Raw genomic sequence first — 17,396 nt, 5'->3', positions numbered from 1 at the left:
CAACCAATATTCTCATAAATATGAAAAAATTATGTCATTAAAAGATTGTAACAACCAAAAACAACTTTGATAATTGATAACATCAAATCAATGTTCAACTTCATATGACTGACTCATTAGTACATTTATCTAAGCAGATGCTGGAGAGGGACAATTAGGAGCAAAGGTAAAGAGGAAGAAAGAGTAGTCTGGATTGCCTTTAGGAGCACTTTTGATGAACTTAAGACTCTTCCCCAAAACAAAAGTCCATCTTTTTAACTTTGCTGTTCTTTTAGTAATGCTCTTTGGTTTCAAGTCACACACTATCAAAGACCTTGAAGGGCGAAAGTGACATAACCCAAAGGAAACTGCATAATGGCATGGTGACTATACATCACTGTCATATATTACCAATAAGAATTGAACAGAAAAAATGCTATAAAGCAATGATGTCAAACTCAGGAGGCCCCTAAACCATGCAGAAGGATCTCTGCTGGCTTGCATATTAACTTAGAAAACCACATGTTGATAATATGTGTTCTATTATATTTTTTATTTTGTTAAATATTCCCCAATTATACTTGACAGTGTGGCCAGCTGCAAATTTGCTACCTTTCATGAAAAGAATGATGGGTTTGGAATTTGGAAGATATAGAGTCAAGTCTCAGCTTCCTCATTTAACTAACCACATGATCATCCATCAATAGACAATTGACACAGAGAAATTAATTTGTCTAAACTTTAGTCTCATCCTTTGCAATTCAAGTACAAAAATTCTTATATTGTAATAAATGTAATAAATAATATTGTAATAAATGTAATATTACATTAGGGAAACTGACCTACAGCTACATATGGGCCAAATGCACTGAAAGAGCCTGGATTATCAAAAGAAGAAATTGATGCTCTCTGCAATCATATTAAAGAATGCCCCAAATTACCAATAATGAGAGAAATTCAAATAAAAACAACAAAGAGTTTTCACTTCGAACTCATCAGAATAGCAAAGATGACAATGGCAAAAATCGTTATATGTTCAAGAAGCTAAGGGGTGATAGATGCACTACTGCATTGTTAGTAGAGCTGTTAATTGGCCCAACTGTTCTGGAAAAAGATTTGGAATAACAGTTAACCCTTCCATATTACAACTTTCCCCATCATGGTTTCACTATATCATGGGTTGGGGTAAAAAATTAAACAGGAATTTTGGATGAGTTTTGCAGATGCCACAGACAACAAGTAAAGGCCAGCAGATAAAGCAAAACAAAAAGTTTAGAATCTCAGACATGCATACTTAACCCAAATTTTACATTTAAGGTACTGTAAACACTCTGCGAAAGAAAAAGAAAAAATTCAGACTTCTTCTCTAGTAGCAACAAAGCACAAAAAAAATTTTTACAAGAATTTTCCAGATTGCAGGGGCACTGAACCCCTAATTCTGCAATGTGAAGGGATACCTGTATACTTTAAAAGACCCTTTGCTATATATATATATATCAATTGACCAAGCAATACCACTTCTAGCAATGTATTCCAAGGAGTCAAAGACAGAGGGAAAGGCTGTTTATATACAAAATATTTATACTAGGATTTCTTTGTACCAGGAAAAGGATGGAAGGAGAGTGTCTCTCAATTGGTAAGTAGCTGAACTATTGTGAGATATAAATATAATAGAAGATTTTGTGTCATATGAAATGGCGAATAGGAAGAATTCAAGGAAACTCAATAAGATTCTTTGAACTTAAGCTAAACCAGAAGAACAATTTCATGATAACCAAAATAATGCAAAGGAAACAATGCTGCAAGATCAGAATTCTGGTCAATGTAGTGACCAACTGTGACTTTAGAAGGCAAATGGTGAAACATTTTACTTCCTCTAAAAAGGGAAGTGGTAAATCTTAGGTACTAAATAAGTCATACATTTTCAGACATGGCCAACTGGTTGGTTTATTTTGACTGTATTTGTTGGTTACAAGGGAGAGAGGGTTCTATGGTAGAATGGGAGATGGGCATCATTAAAAAGTGACAGTAACATAAAAAGAAAAGAATATCAATAAAATATTTTTAAAGGAACAAACAAACTAGAAAACAGAGCCTGTTAGGGTATTTGTCTAAGCAGTTTAAGACATCAAAAGCGGAAACTACTCAGGACAAATGAGAACGTCCAGTTATTTTAAAGTAGAAGTGTTTGGAAACTATTCTGATACCTGTGGAGGGTGGCATTGAGACTCTTTAGACAATTGCTGGGGCTATGGACTTGTAACTAGGCAAGCATGGCATCCAGGTGGGTATGGTTGCTTTAAGAGCTCCCAACAACATTCCTTGAGTGAAGCTTGGTTTGAACCCATAGGGCTGGAAGACTGGACTAGAGTTCTAACTAAGACAGAGAGCTTTGCCTCAGGAAACTGGAATTAAAGGAAACAATTCAGAGGACACTTAGAGCCCTTGAAGTCCTTCCCTAGCACAGGAACCAGAGAATTCAGCATCTAAATAGCAGAATTATTTAGATAAAATGGGAAGATGGTGGACTAGAGTGAAATCTTCCCCATTGCCTTTTTATTTCTCTCTTCCTCCCCTTGTTCTTGTCTTCTTTCGACTGAGGTCATGTCTTATGCCACACCCCTGATTGTGATAGGTGGCATTTGCCCCCATATGGAAATTCCTAATTATGGTTCTGGATGAACCAGAAATGCTCTGATCTCCATCAAAGCTGATTTAAGAACTGAGTGCAGGGCTGAGATACACATTTATGTGTTGAGCCCACCACAAGCATGTTCCTGAAGTGGGTATGGGACTTTGCCAGATTACAGGGATTTTGAGGCTCAGAAGGCACCAGTTGTTACCATTATAAACAGCCACCCCCTCCCTTTCCTCATTTCCCACCCCACCCTTCACAATTACAGCCCAATTTTTTTCTGCTTGGACACAAAAATGCGTGAAATAGAAAGGTGTGAGTCAACTCTTCCCTTGTATTGGCAATGGACCAACTGTGTATGAGCCAACAGTAGAAAGGTAGGATTAGGCCAGAGCCAGAAGAAGGGACATTGTTGGAGAAAACCACTACCTCTCCACACAGTTTGTACCTTCTGGCTAAATGTATTTCACGCTCACTCCCCAGCACCGCCACTCCCCACCTCCCATTTTCTCTCCAGGCTTCTCATTACACACTCTCATCTCCTACAACCAAGATGAATTGACGCACAAGGAAAACTCTTGAAATCTAAGCAGTCATAGGATATGGGCTGGTCAGGGCTGGACTGTCTTAGGGACTTCAAGCCCTGCCCTCAGGAATTACCCATCCAAGTGGCCAAGCAGCTGGGGGCCTCCTGGCCACTTCATTTGGCTATTCTCCCTGCATTGTGGAAAGTATTCTAAGTATGGAAAATGAGCCTTCTAAAAATAATGGTGAGAATTTGAATTTAAAAATGCCTTTGGCCTTGTGTCTGCTGGTTCTAAAAAGGCAAATCCACCCAACCCAAGGACTGCTTATTAAAAGGAAAACATATGGTCTCATTCACAATAGAATTTACATAATGAGAGCACAGGGGTCTCTTCTGTTTTTAACCTCTGGAACAAGCCTTCTCCGTGTTTGTTCAATACTCTTAAAACAAACATCATTCATGAGTAGCTCCCATCACTCTCAAGAAGCCTCTGCCATTGTACACGATCCATTGTCAGGGCAGGATATCTTGGTCCGGCTGTGTAGCAGTAGTCATTTCATATGTGCAAACCTGATTTTCCAGTTTTCTTTCTGTTCCCAGCAATCTTGGAAGAAAAAAAACTGGAAGGGAAGCAGCTTAGCCTCACCCTTTTTCTTCACACTGAAATAATTATGGTGTGTTTCTGACACATCCTAAGAAAGGCCCACAGGAGAGGAGTGCGAATCAAGTTGGCAGGCCATCCTCGAATGACCTTTAACTTCATGGGTTAGGAATTGGCACTAAATGTATAGACTCCATGCAATGCTATGACCTTCCTGGCACTGCTATGCCCCTGTGTTTATAGCATCTCTTAAAATCACATCACCTCACAATCCCATCTTCCGACGTTCAACATGCTATCATCACATCAAAATGGATCACAGTCCAGGAAAGGCAGATTGTACACAGGCTAACCCAAAACGTGAAGTCAATAAAACTGAAATAGAATCAATAATGGAGATCAAGCTCTAGGTTAGGTGATGAATGAAAGCTTTCTATGTGTGTTTTTCTGGGGGGTTTTTTGTTTTTGTTTTTGTTTTTTTAGTATTTTGAAGAATATTAATGAAGTAATGTGGAAGAGAGAATCAGTGAACCTAAATGCATGTCTCGCTTCTGCTAGACTCCTAATATGGACTCATTCAATCTCATAAAACCTAAGTTTCTTTGTAAAATGAGTGGAGTTACTCTAGAATGAGATCTGAGGTCTAGCCAGTCATAGATTCTGTGATCTTAGAATTCTAATGAGACACTATAGGTTATGGAGGAATTTTATTATCTAGACATTTGGTAGAGCACTAAATGTCTGGGAAGCAACAAGGGTGATAACTGCATTAGCTGCCTCTTCACTCTATGGAATCCTTTGGATCACCCATTGGGGATCTATTTCCAGGTCCGCCATTTTTGGAAAGGTCATTCTTCATTCTTCAGACTTGAATATCATGCTGCTACCATATACCTCTTTACTATGCCCCAACTCCACTTTCCACTCCTTTTTTAAAACACGTGTCTTCTTCCACTAAGCAACTTGAGGGCAGGATCTGTCTTTCTTTTTGCTTATATTCATATCCCCAGAAATTAGTACAGTTCCTGGGACATAGTAAGTGCTTAAATAACGACGGTTGACTGATTAAATAGCCATTTTGAATCCAATTCTGACAAGTAAGTACAAGTTGCAAAAGGAGAAATGATGAGAACCTTAACCAGTCCATTTTAGAATTAGTGATGGAGAATCAATGAGTATGTATTTATTAAGCACCTAATATATGCCAGAACTGTGCTAGGCACTAGGAACACAAACACAAAGAAAGAAACAAGCCCAGATCTCTCAAGGGGTTTACATTTTAGTGGGGAAGACAACAAATATACATAAATTATTGTTCAGAGTCAAAATAAAGAGGGAAATGTAGATACAAAACAGTTAATTGTTTGGGAGGGGGTGCCCTAGAGACTATGAGCTTCTGCAAGATCCTGATAAATAATTTGCAGCCTTACTCAAGTAATGGGCTCAATGAATATTTAGTTATGACTTCCCTAGAAGGCATGTGTGATGAACCTCTGGCCTCCATAGAGCAAAGACAAGAGGCCAAACTCATAAGTATCCCAGGAAGTCTATACTTCATGTTCTTATATCTATAATCTTCCCTTGGAATTTTCTCAGGAACCAAGGTCTCTATTCTATCCATCTGGCTTTGCTACGATCTTCTTTTCCTTCTGAGGGAACCATCCAGCCATTGCTGGGCAGTAGCCACCACTGTGGAAGTTCTCTTCATGATCAGGTATGTGGTTGCAGTGGATAGAGCTAGAACCTGGATGACCTGAGTTCAAATTTGATCTCAGCTACTCCCTAACAGTGTGACCCTGAGCAAATCACTTAACCCTCATTGCCTATTTCTCAAATTAATGGAAAGTAAGGGCATGAAAATACAATTTTTAAAAAGAATCAATACTGTGTATTGGTTCCAAGGTAGAAAAGTAGAAAGGGCTAGGCAATGGGGAATAAATGACTTGCCCAGGGTCCCACAGCTAGGAAGTGTCTGAGTTCAGATTTGAACACAGGATCGACTAGCTCTCTATCCACCCTCTTAGCTGCCCTCTTCCATGACACTTTTACTTCAATGCTATAAAAGGTATTATGTACCTACTGCATACAAGGCGCTCTGCTTCTCCTGAACACTTCTAGCTGACTGAGGACATGAAAAGAGAGAACTCCCTGCTCCTCTTGGGAACAGAAGAAAATAAAGGAAAATGGTGGCAGGGAGGTTTGGGCTTTATCCATGAGGGCCCTGTTTCCTATTAACCCAGTTAATTAAAATGGAGACTCTACCCACCTAATCACAATTTTTTTCCTGTGAAGTTTTTTCTATGGCTGAGAATCTACAACCTCATTTTCATGTTAGAAATTATAACAACCATCCAGCTCCACAAAAGTCAGTTTAATCAACTGGAATACCTCTTCTGTGTCACCAGGGCCAGTACACTAATAAGTTTAAAGGCAATTAGCAGGGAGAGAAATGGGCCAGGCTTTGGAAGCTGCTTCCCAGGTAAGAGTACCAATTTCCCATCAGTCACTGTGGCCCTTGCCTAGTTGCCATAGCGCTGGCATCTGAGGACCTTCGTGGAACCAGGCAGTATCTGCCAAATGCTGGAGCCTTTGCCCTTCTGTTGATTGGCTGAGCAAATGTTTACTGGGTTCGATTCCAAGGAGATTTATGTTTCCTTGTGTTCATTCAGCGGTTTCTATTCTTCTATTTATAGCATTTGCAGTTTGGGAAGCAGTCTCTTCAATTATAAATACTCATTTCCATGCAAACCAAACAGGAAAAAAAATCCTGTAAAATGAAAATGGAAGAGAAGCAGTGTTTGCATTTGACACCATGCAAAGAATGTTGGACTCTGGAGTCCAAAGGCTACTGCTCAGCCACTTAATGGTCCTTGGGCCATTTACCTATTCTGTTTGAGCCTCAGTTTTCTCATCTGTGTAAAGGGCATGATAATTCTTACCCTGCTTCCTTTGAGGGGTTAATGTAAGGATTGAATGACATGATCAAAGCATTTTGTAAGCATAAAACACTTCAGGAAAGTGGACTCTTGTCATTGTCATTGATTTTCTTGAGATTGCTTTTTTTTTTTTAATAAAACCTTACCTTCTTGAATGCTGGAGGGGATGTGGCAAAGTAGGGACATTAATTCATTGCTGGTGGAGTTGTGAACTGATCCAACCATTCTGGAGGGCAATTTGGAACTATGCCCAAAGGGCGACAAAAGAATATCTACCCTTTGACCCAGCCATAGCACTGCTGGGTCTGTACCCCAAAGAGATAATGGACACAAAGACTTGTACAAAAATATTCATAGCTGCGCTCTTTGTGGTGGCCCAAAACTGGAAAACGAGGGGATGCCCATCAATTGGGGAATGGCTGAACAAACTGTGGTATATGTTGGTGATGGAGTACTATTGTGCTCAAAGGAATAATAAAGTGGAGAAGTTCCATGGAGACTGGAACAACCTCCAGGAAGTGATGCAGAGCGAGAGGAGCAGAACCAGGAGAACATTGTACACAGAGACTAATACACTGTGGTATAATCGAACGTAATGGACTTCCCCATTAGGGGCGGTGTAATGTCCCTGAACAACTTTCAGGGATCCAGGAGAAAAAAAACACCATTCATAAGGAAAGGATAAACTATGGGAGTGGAAACACCGAGAAAAAGCAACTGCCTGAATACAGAGGTTGAGGGGACATGACAGAGGACAGACTTTAAATGAACACTCTAATGCAAATACTATCAACAAAGCAATGGGTTCAAATCAAGAAAACATCTAATGCCCAGTGGACTTACGCGTCGGCTATGGGGGGTGGGGGGGAGGAAAAGAAAATGATCTATGTCTTTAACGAATAATGCTTGGAAATGATCAAATAAAATATATTTAAAAAAAAATAAAATAAAATAAAACCTTACCTTCTGTCTTAGAATCAATATTGTGTAGTGATTCCAAGGCAGAAGAGTAGTGAGGGCTAGGCAATGAGGGTTAAGTGACTTGCCCAGGGGCACCCAACTAAGAAGTGTCTGGGGTCAAATTTGAACCCATGATCTCCCAACTCTGGGTCTGGCTCTCCATCCACTCAGCCATCTAGCTTTCCCCCAGAAAGCTTTTAAGACCTGATCCTATGGCTAATTTACAATGAATATTTTCATATCAATAGCCTCCATCAGTATTTTTCATAGAATTGTAGCTAGGTGGCACTGTGGATAGAGTATTGATCCTGAAGTCAGGAGGAATCATCTTCCTAAATTCAAATCTGGCCTCAGATATTTACAAGCTGGGTGACCCTGGACAAGTCATTTAATCCTCTTTTCCTCCATTTCCTCACTTGTAAAATGAGCTGGAGAAGGCAATGTCAAACCACTGTAATCTCTTTCCTAAGAAAACCCCAAATGGGATCAGTAAGTCAGATATGACTAAAAGCAGCCAAACAACAATGGATTCAGATCTGAAAGAGATCTTAGAAGACATTAGCCCAACCCCTCATTTTACAGATAAGGAATCCAAGCCCAGAGAGGTTCATTCATTTGTCTAGTGCCACATGTATACTAAGTAATAAATTTAAGAATTGAACCCAGACAGGAGTGTATGCTGGCAAATATTTAACAATCAGTTTTCCAGGAAAAAATAAAGAAATTCATTAGAAACATGTTTAAGTTTCATTATAATTGTTATAACCTTTTTGCCTTCATTTTCTTAAGTCTAGACAATCAACAAAACAACAAATCAACCCATGATTGGTAGCATTTGTCAATTTTCCAAGGTATAAATGCTCATACTGAAAATTTAACAACCGGCTCTAGCAGTCAGTTCCCTAGCACATGAGAATAGGCATCTGACTCAAATCCAGAACTATTTGTAGAGTACTATATTGCTTCCGAAATCACTGGACACAGCTAGTTGGTAGAGTAAGTTAGAGCTCTATGCTCAGAGTCAGGAAGACTTGAGTTCAAATTTTACTTCTAACATTTCCAAGCTGTGTTCACTTGGACAAGCCATTTAACCTATATCTACCCCCGTTTCTTCATCTATAAAGTGGGTATAACAATATCACCTACTTCCCATGATTGTTGAGGGGAACAAATGAGATAATATTTATAAAACACTTAGCACAGTGCCTGGCACACAGTAGGCATTAGGTAAACATTATTGTTATTATTATTATCATCATCATCATCACATTTGCCCAAGGCTGTTCTTAGAATCTAAATCTAGAGTCTCCCTAATCCTTCCTGTGAAAGGCAGAGGGAATTGGGGGGAATAAAGGGGGGGACAAAGAGTCCCCAGGATCATGGCATGAGAATCTCACCTTGAGTTTTTCTGTCAAGGAAAGGGAGACAAGAGCCTCGGGGACATTTACTTTGTAATGCCGACTATCGTAGCATCTAAGTATCTAGGCAATGAGGGCAAGGAAAAAGGAGAAGAAACTTCTCTCGGGAGCCCTAGTCTAGTGGTATGCCCAGCCGGATTTTTAATTTGGAGAACAGCTCTGCAAAATTGAACAGAAACACCTTATCTAAACATTTTGATAAGAATAAAGCCCTAAGCTAATACGCAGTGGAGTGCTTGGCTTTCTGGTGATTCCATTTATAAAACAGTTCCACAAGCTGTTTCTCTGTACACATATGCAGATAACCTTAGTCTCTAGGGTGACAGGGAAAATGATATTTTAATAACACTACACAGTCGTGATCAGAAATACCAAAGAAACCCTGAGATGATCACACAGTAACCTTCAAACAATTAATTACTTGGCTTGCCTAGGCAAGACCAGTTTGCTTCCCCACATTCATGTTCTGAAGCATGATTCTCAGCATTGCAAACAGGAAATTCTACCCCAAAGTGAGTGCTCAGACCAGGACTCCTCAGTCATTGCAACTGAATATCCAGGACTGGCTGTGTCTAGCCTGACCTGGAGCCTCTGCCACCACGACGAAGAGTCACACAGCCGGACACAATCATACACAGAGGACCAAGGCAGAACGATCTGAATAGCTATTGTCCTACGGATGATGTCAAGACCCCGGGGGACACTCACTGCCATGCTGATGCCAAGATTACATAGTGATTACTGCCCTCTCTGCCTCCATGGAGTATCCAGAGGAGAAGGGGTATCTCTTCCAGATTGGGGACGGATCCATAAGCCCAGGTTAAATTATTATGATTCCTGAGGTGATGCTTACACTCCTCCTGAGTTCGGATCAGTATAAGGGAAAGTGAGTAGCAGAGAGATTTTGGGAAGAGCATCCAATGCCCTGTCCTTCTCTCAGGAGCCTGGGATTAGAAAAAGAGACCAAGAAAGGGCTGGGATAGTGCTCGATTCAGCAATCCTAGGGAGAGGCATAGAGAGGAGGGAAGAAAAGAGCCATTCTGATAGTATGGTACAATTAAGAGAGTACTGGACTTTGGGGAAAGTTGTGTCTGACTCTTCTTGATTCCGTCTGGGATTTTCTTGGTAAAGATACTGCAGTGGTTTGCCATTTCCTTCTCTGGCTCATTTTACAGATGAAGAAACTGAGGCAAACAGGGTTAAGTGACTTGCTTATTAATGTCGTACAGGATTTGAGGCTAGATTTTAACTCAGGGAAAATGAGTCTTCTTGACTCCAGGTTTGGCACTCTTTTCTCTGTGCCACCTACCTGCCATTGAGGCAAGAAGATCTCTGTTCAAATCTCAAATCAACTACCAATCTGGTATGTGATAGAAGGTATTCCTTTTGTGCATAGCTTGAATTGGTCACTGAAATCCCTTTGAACTCCCAAATTCTGTGATTCTGACAATGAGTATGTCACCTAAGCTTTCTCAGTTTCTTTAAAAAGAGAAGGTTGACCTCTAAGACCCCTGTCAGCTCTAGATCGGCAATTCTGAGTATGGGCATGGTGTGGGATTGCCTGCCTCGAAAGAACAATGAGCTATGCTATGCCTGGGTCACTTTAGTTAAGGATTGGACTAGAAAGCTGAGGTGCCACTCAGTCTGAGACTGCGTAGATTAAGAAATCTAGTTGGCCCTGTTGTATATGCTCTTTACCCCCTTGTAAATAAACCTGGGAAAGGTACTCTTATGGTCTGGATTAAGTGGAGATAGAAGTAGAAGAGAAAGCAGTGGCTAGAACTGGGTATCAAGGGATTGTAACAACAGTAAAAGAATGGTTAAGAGGGAAATTAGAAGGGACGTTAAATACCATGTCATCCAACACCCTCATTTTAAAGGTGAAGAAACCAAGATCCAGGAGTGATTAAGTGACTTGGCCAAGGCATGTAGTTGGCAAGAAGCAGAGCCAAGAGTTGAATCCAGGAAATCAACTTGGCTCAGAAGTCATGGAAGTTCTAGGGGTTCGGGCCTCAAGCTGGCATTTAGGGGAAGCTTTAAAAATTGAGTGAATAGTGAACACTCTGAGACCAAAGGCAAAGAAAAACCCTCAAACTGTCTCCAACAGAAGAGGTTATGACCAGAAAACACAGTGCGTGTCCCACCAGACTATAGACCTATCTTCTCGTTCTCATCCTACACCAACACCATCATGCCTGCACTGTAGTCGCCATGTTATATTTCAGATGAATCACTGCAGGAATTTGAAGTAGGAAGGAATTGTTACTCTCTTCATCTGCTTTAGCTTTCCTCTTCATGAAGTTCCCTACACATAACCAACCAATCAATCAATAAACGTTTATTAAAACACTGTGTGCTAAGAGATGTGTGGAGTTCACAAGGCACTCTGGTGTGAAGACTCACGCAGTCCTTTTCTGGACTGCTTATATACCTTTGGTATCTACCTGGCCCTCAACTTTCACCTGTGGCTCCAAGAAGCTGTAACGTGCACAGCTGTCATACCCTGGTAAAAACATCTCAGATAAAGCTGATGAAGGGAATAACAATCCCTTCCCACCTCAATTTCCTTCAGTGGCCATGTAAGTACCTGAAGCAGCTTCTGGGGAGTGCTTAGAGCTTGGTCAGATGTCTAAGATGCCAAGAACATCCAATACTACATTCTGAACCATCACCAGTCATTCTAACTTTTGTCTTGGACTTCTATAACCCTTGAACAGAGAGTGAAGCTGATGACTTTGTGCAACTCTGCTCACTTAAATCCAATCGATGTTCAAGTTCAGACATCACCCCAAAATGTGATTCATCCTCTTCAAAAACAAAGGATGTACAACAACTATGTGCTAGGTGCTACACTAAGTATGAGGGGCGTCAAGAGAGACAAAAGACAGTTCCTGCCTTCAAAGAAAGAACTCACAAACTCTACAAAAACTATCAACCTAAAAATCATAGATTCTTCCTTACCACCAAAGCCATCAGTCTCCCTAGGCTGAAGGTCATCCTCTCCTCTGTCCTGGCCAGAAATTGTTCAATATCTTAAAAGACCTGAACTTAAACTACTTTTCTCCTGAATGAAGTACTTCTAGAACTCTGTTTTGCTACCCCTCACCCCACCAATCATTCCTAATATTGCCATATCAAATTTTCCCTGAGGTGTTTAGCAAACATCAACACTTACCTGCAAATTTTCAGCTGTCCATGTTTATAATTCCCCCCCTCTGGAAAACTCTTGATCAGCTGTGACTCTGTAAGCTAGCCTCAATCTCTGCTATGTCTGCCTACCCACCAAAACATGACATGTGCCCTAGACTTTGGCCAAGCATTGACTGCCCATTCCACTTTTGTCCATGACTTTTCTTAGTGTACCTTTTTTAAAAAAGCATTTATTGGCCCAAATCATTTGAGGAAACAATTTGAAATTACGTGAGAAAAGTCATTAAGCTGTTTAGACTGAGAGAGCCCACAGATGGGCATGTTTCAAGAAAGACAAAGAGAGAAAGAAAAGTTATATACACCGAAATATTCAGAGCAGCAATTTTTTTTGTGGCAGCAGAAAACAGGAAACAAAGTGAATGGCCATTAGTTGGGGAATAGCTGAACAAATTTTAGCATATGAATGTAATGGAATTCTATTTTGCCATAAGAAATAATGAACATGATGAATTCAGAGAAACATTGGAAAACTTGTATGAAATGATGTTATGAAATAAGCAGAACTAGGAAAACAATATACATAAAAAATGAAAAGAATACTTAAATGAAGGAAAGTAGAAGGAAACAAACATTTATTTTTTCTATGCTTACTAAGTGCTAAGAATACCAATACAAGTGTAACTCCAGTCCCAAAGTCCATTAATATGGGAATGTCTCCTTATTGGTGGAGATTCATGTCCTGAACCTGAGTGAGGGTCTGGGTGGAATCGATATGGGTGGAGAGGGGAGAGGAGGAATCTGAGAAGAAAGAGAGAGAAAGCGAGAGAAGAGAAAAATCATTGTTCTTCATTCTTCAAGTCTTCTTTGAGTTGTCTTCAAATCATTGTTCTTTTTAGACTCGAGTACTTCCAGCATCTAGAAAGAAAATAGAAGATGCCAAGCCCTCAGAAGAAAAAGACTCTGGGAGGCATGATGAAGACTGCCAGCTCTTCTCAAGTCCTCCAAAAGTCTTTTCTTTCAGCAATCTGTAATGGAGTTGGCATCTTCTTTTCTGGAAGCTGGAATAATCTGAAATCCAGAGACTCAGCAAGTCAAAGACAAATTAAGGAAGGCTTAAAGAAGACTGAATAACTCTTCTCTTCCCTCTCTTCCCCCCCCCCAGTCTTTCTGTCTCTGTCCATCTGTCTGTCTGTCTGTCTGTCTGTCTGTCTGTCTCTCTCTCTCTCTCTCTCTCTCTCTCTCTCCAACTGCACCAAGCTTCAGGTCAGGACTTTGATCTCCACCAATAAGGAAAGAGTCCCATACCAATTGGTTTTGAACTAGAGTTAAACAGGCAAAAAGAGAGTCATTCCCCTCAAGGAACTTACATTCTGATGAGAAAAGATTACCTACAAAAGGGATTTTAAAAGTTGAGAGAGATGGGAAGTGGGATTGAAGGTACCTGTGAAGGCATGATTTTGAAGTCCAGAGAAAGTCTGGAGCAGGACTAAAAGGGGAAAGTCAAATGTTTATAAAATGATCATGTACAATCTTTGACCAAAGAAAAGATAAAGACATATACCTATTTCTTTTCATAAGAGAAACAAAGGGCTCTGGGTAAAGAAGGTTGCAAATACAATCATGATACAAATACAAATACATGAAAGAAAATTTCCCTATTGGAGGGGAAGGTGCAGAGGCAGGGGTAAAGCAGCAGAGAAGGATCAAGGTGGATAATGACATAGATGACTCCAAAGTTAAAAAAAATGTTTTTAAGAAAGGAAATTTTTTAAGTATATTCAGTACAAACTATTTAAGGAAACCAGGGTATGGTCAATAAAATATTAGAAATATATAACAAATTTGGATGATTGTTAATAATAATGATCATATTAAGTTTGGAAACAAAATAGAAATAAAGGTAGTGGCAATATATAACAAAGCATCACTGTTAATACCTGTTGAGTCAGGTTGGGACTATAATTGTGGTCAATCGAGTATCAAGCTGACCAATTATCTCAAGCCAGGTCTATATTAAGGTACAAGATAATTCAGGCCAGATATTCTGGTACAAGAACCAAGAAACCTATCAGTATGAGTTAAGAGGACCGTACTTGGTAATGTCTTGCTGAATCAAAGAAAGACCGAAGCCTGGATGTTGGATGAAAGAGTCAGAATCCCAAAAGATCTTGACAGGCTAGAATTATGTGCCAGGTCTAATAAGATGAGAAGAAAGGTCAAGGCAAATCTTATAAGAGTTCAAAAAATTATGTGCACAAAGATAGGATAAAGGAAGTATAACTAGACAAGTTCGTGAGAAGAAAGATGGGCGTTCTAGTGAATTCAAGTTTAGTAGGTCATTAGTATGACATGTTAGCTCCCCAAAACTACCATGATTTTAGATTGCACTAATAGTCATACAATGCCCAGACCATGGGAAGTAAAAGTCCCACTGCATCATGTCCTAGCCAGGCCAATGTTTGAAATACTGTGTCTAATTCTAATTACAGGAAAAATTTTGATAAAATGGAACATACCTATAGGAAAGCAAGGAGGCTAAAGGCCATGCACCATAAGGATCATGGTTTGAAAGAAATAGAAATCTTTAGTCTAAAGAGGAAAAGAATTTCATTTCATTCAAAAGAATTCCTTCAAGAATTTAAAGGCCTCTCTCATTAAAGATGGACTAGATGAGTTTTTCCTGTCTATGAATGGCAAAAGTAGGAACACCAAATTGTACTGAATGGAGACCACAGTGAAGTAATAGAGAGGCAGATTTTGGCATAATATAAAGAAAACAAGCACTACAAGAATAGTATGAAAGCTACTAGACATTCACTGAAGCTCTATAGGTAGAGACCAAATGAATATTGGTCAGGGAAGGTAGAGGGCATGGTTATTCTTGTATAGGTTCAGGTCCTGGAGCTCCTTCCTTCCAATTCTGAGATTCCATGGTTCTCTTGTTTAAAATATGTAATTTTTAAAACATATGCATATATACACAGAAAAAGATGTTTAGATATCTGAGCCGTCTATATCCCTCCTTTCCATCCTCTCCCCCCAAACAAATGACTTTGTTAGAACTGCTAGATTTTGGATCTGGGTTCAAAGCTAAACAGGCCTTACCTCATACTTCTAAATTTAAGCATATGATTATTGGGTCTTAGTTTTCTCAAGATTCTGTCCAATGAGCTAAAAGGTGATACATCAAACAGAATGCTAGACCTGGAGTCAGGAAAACCTAAGTTCAAATCCAGCCTTTAATACTTACTAGCTGTGTGACCCTAGGCAACTTTAACTTTAACCTCTGCCTACCTCAGTCTTCTCACCTGTTAAATGGGGATAATCATAGCACTTTCCTCCCAAGGTTGTGAGAATAAAATGAGATAATATTTGTATAGTGCTTTGCAAACTTTAACTATATAACTGGTGATAGATCATTGGAAGAACACATCAGAATGAGGGTCACATCCAAAAGCATGAGGATAAAAATTCCATCTCCATAGGGGTACCCATAGAATCCTGAGTGGGACATGTAGTTACCCAGCCCTCTAGGAATTCAAGTTGGAAATTATACCAGGAACTGAGGTCAGGACTCCTCAGAGCTCAGAAGGGTTATAAATGAATGGATGGAAAAGCTTTTATCCGTTGTGATTGGCATATTCATTAAATGCCAAGAAATATATTAATTAAGCATTGTATATACAAATAGAAAAGTGAATAGTCCTTTTCCTCAAGATATCCACATTCTAAATAGTTGAAGGCTAATCAGAGGGTTTCAGCTTTCACAGCTACTAAGCCACCATCTTGGCTCTGCCCCTTTCCACATTGCAAATAATTGAGACAAGACGAATAAGAGTTCAACTTAATGATGGATGGTGTAATATTTTATTGGGAAAGGAAATAGAATTGGAAAAATGGGATAAATGGGGAATAATGGGAGGTTTGTATGGGGTAAGGAGGAGTTTAGGGGAGAGAGGGAATATTGCTTGGTGAGGCAAGGGAGGGAGATGCCCCTGCTGAGAGGAAACAGCAGGGATCCAATAAGGACGATTTGTCTTTGAATGACTGAAACTGAAGTTCAGCTCCTTCTATGACCAGAAAAGATAGTCCACTTATCTGACTGCGAATTCAAATAACATAAAGTTTAATAACTAGTTGGGATTGGAGTTTTTTCTCAGCTTCAGAGTATAGGGCCAGGCCCCAGAGGCTGGCGGAGAGTTTGTCCCACTTCCATCTACTCTCGTTGTTCTAATTCAGAATCTTAGCAGTACACAGAAAGCAAACAAGAACAATTCTAACCTTTAGAAGCCTGTGTCTTTGGGCTGAACCAAGAAGAGCATGCCACTCCAGACTGGGCTGAACAAGCTCCCCTCTCCTCCAACACCAGGACGCAAGACCTCTGCCAGCAGGAAGGAAGTGCTAGTCCCCAGACCCAACTGCCACTCCCAGTTGGCCCTCCCCCACACAAACTGTTAGGTTTCCTTTCCACAATTGTCCCCTTTTTTTGTTGTGACCTTCCCAAGGTCACATATTTATATTATAGTTACCAATTTACTAAATCTACTCTAAGGATTCTTAGCAGGAAAATTTGGGCAAGGGTAGTTTTGGGGTTTTACAATAATTTCAGTACAATAAATGTTGAACAAAACTATTACAAGAAATTTGAATATTAGTGCTAATACTACTTACTCTGTGTTAACTAAAACTAATAGATTATTTACAGAAATTATTTACATATAATACAACAATACACATTGTTCCACATTATGATGTCAGTCAAATAGAAATATCTATTGATCTTTCTATTTGCCAAAGATCTTATGGAACTAACTATATACATATTTACATTTTGCATAAATACAATTTCAGACACTTGTTTATTTAAACAAGTTCTTTCAATATGTCAGTTTGTGATTTTGTATTTTGTGTCTAGTAGTGTTGTGTTGAATTAATACTTATCAAGTTTCTTCAGATTTCCACTTCTTATGTTGACTGATGGATCTCTTCTTTCTTCCATGTTATGTAGTGATGCATGCTATTTCCCTAATATGTGAAATTACTTTTGTTTTATTATTTCAACACACTCAATCTTACATATAAGTCTCATTTTTTCAATCTGTTCTCTTCTTATAGAAACACATTTACAAAGTTCAAAGTCTTAGCGGTCCATTTCAGCTTTTCCTCTTTGTTTCTTTTCTCTAGCATCTTT

Source organism: Monodelphis domestica, chromosome 4 (genome assembly GCF_027887165.1).
Source record: "Monodelphis domestica isolate mMonDom1 chromosome 4, mMonDom1.pri, whole genome shotgun sequence".
In the NCBI taxonomy this organism is placed as follows: Eukaryota; Metazoa; Chordata; class Mammalia; order Didelphimorphia; family Didelphidae; genus Monodelphis; species Monodelphis domestica.
The sequence above is the reverse complement of the archived record's forward strand: the minus strand, read 5'-3'. Positions refer to the sequence as shown.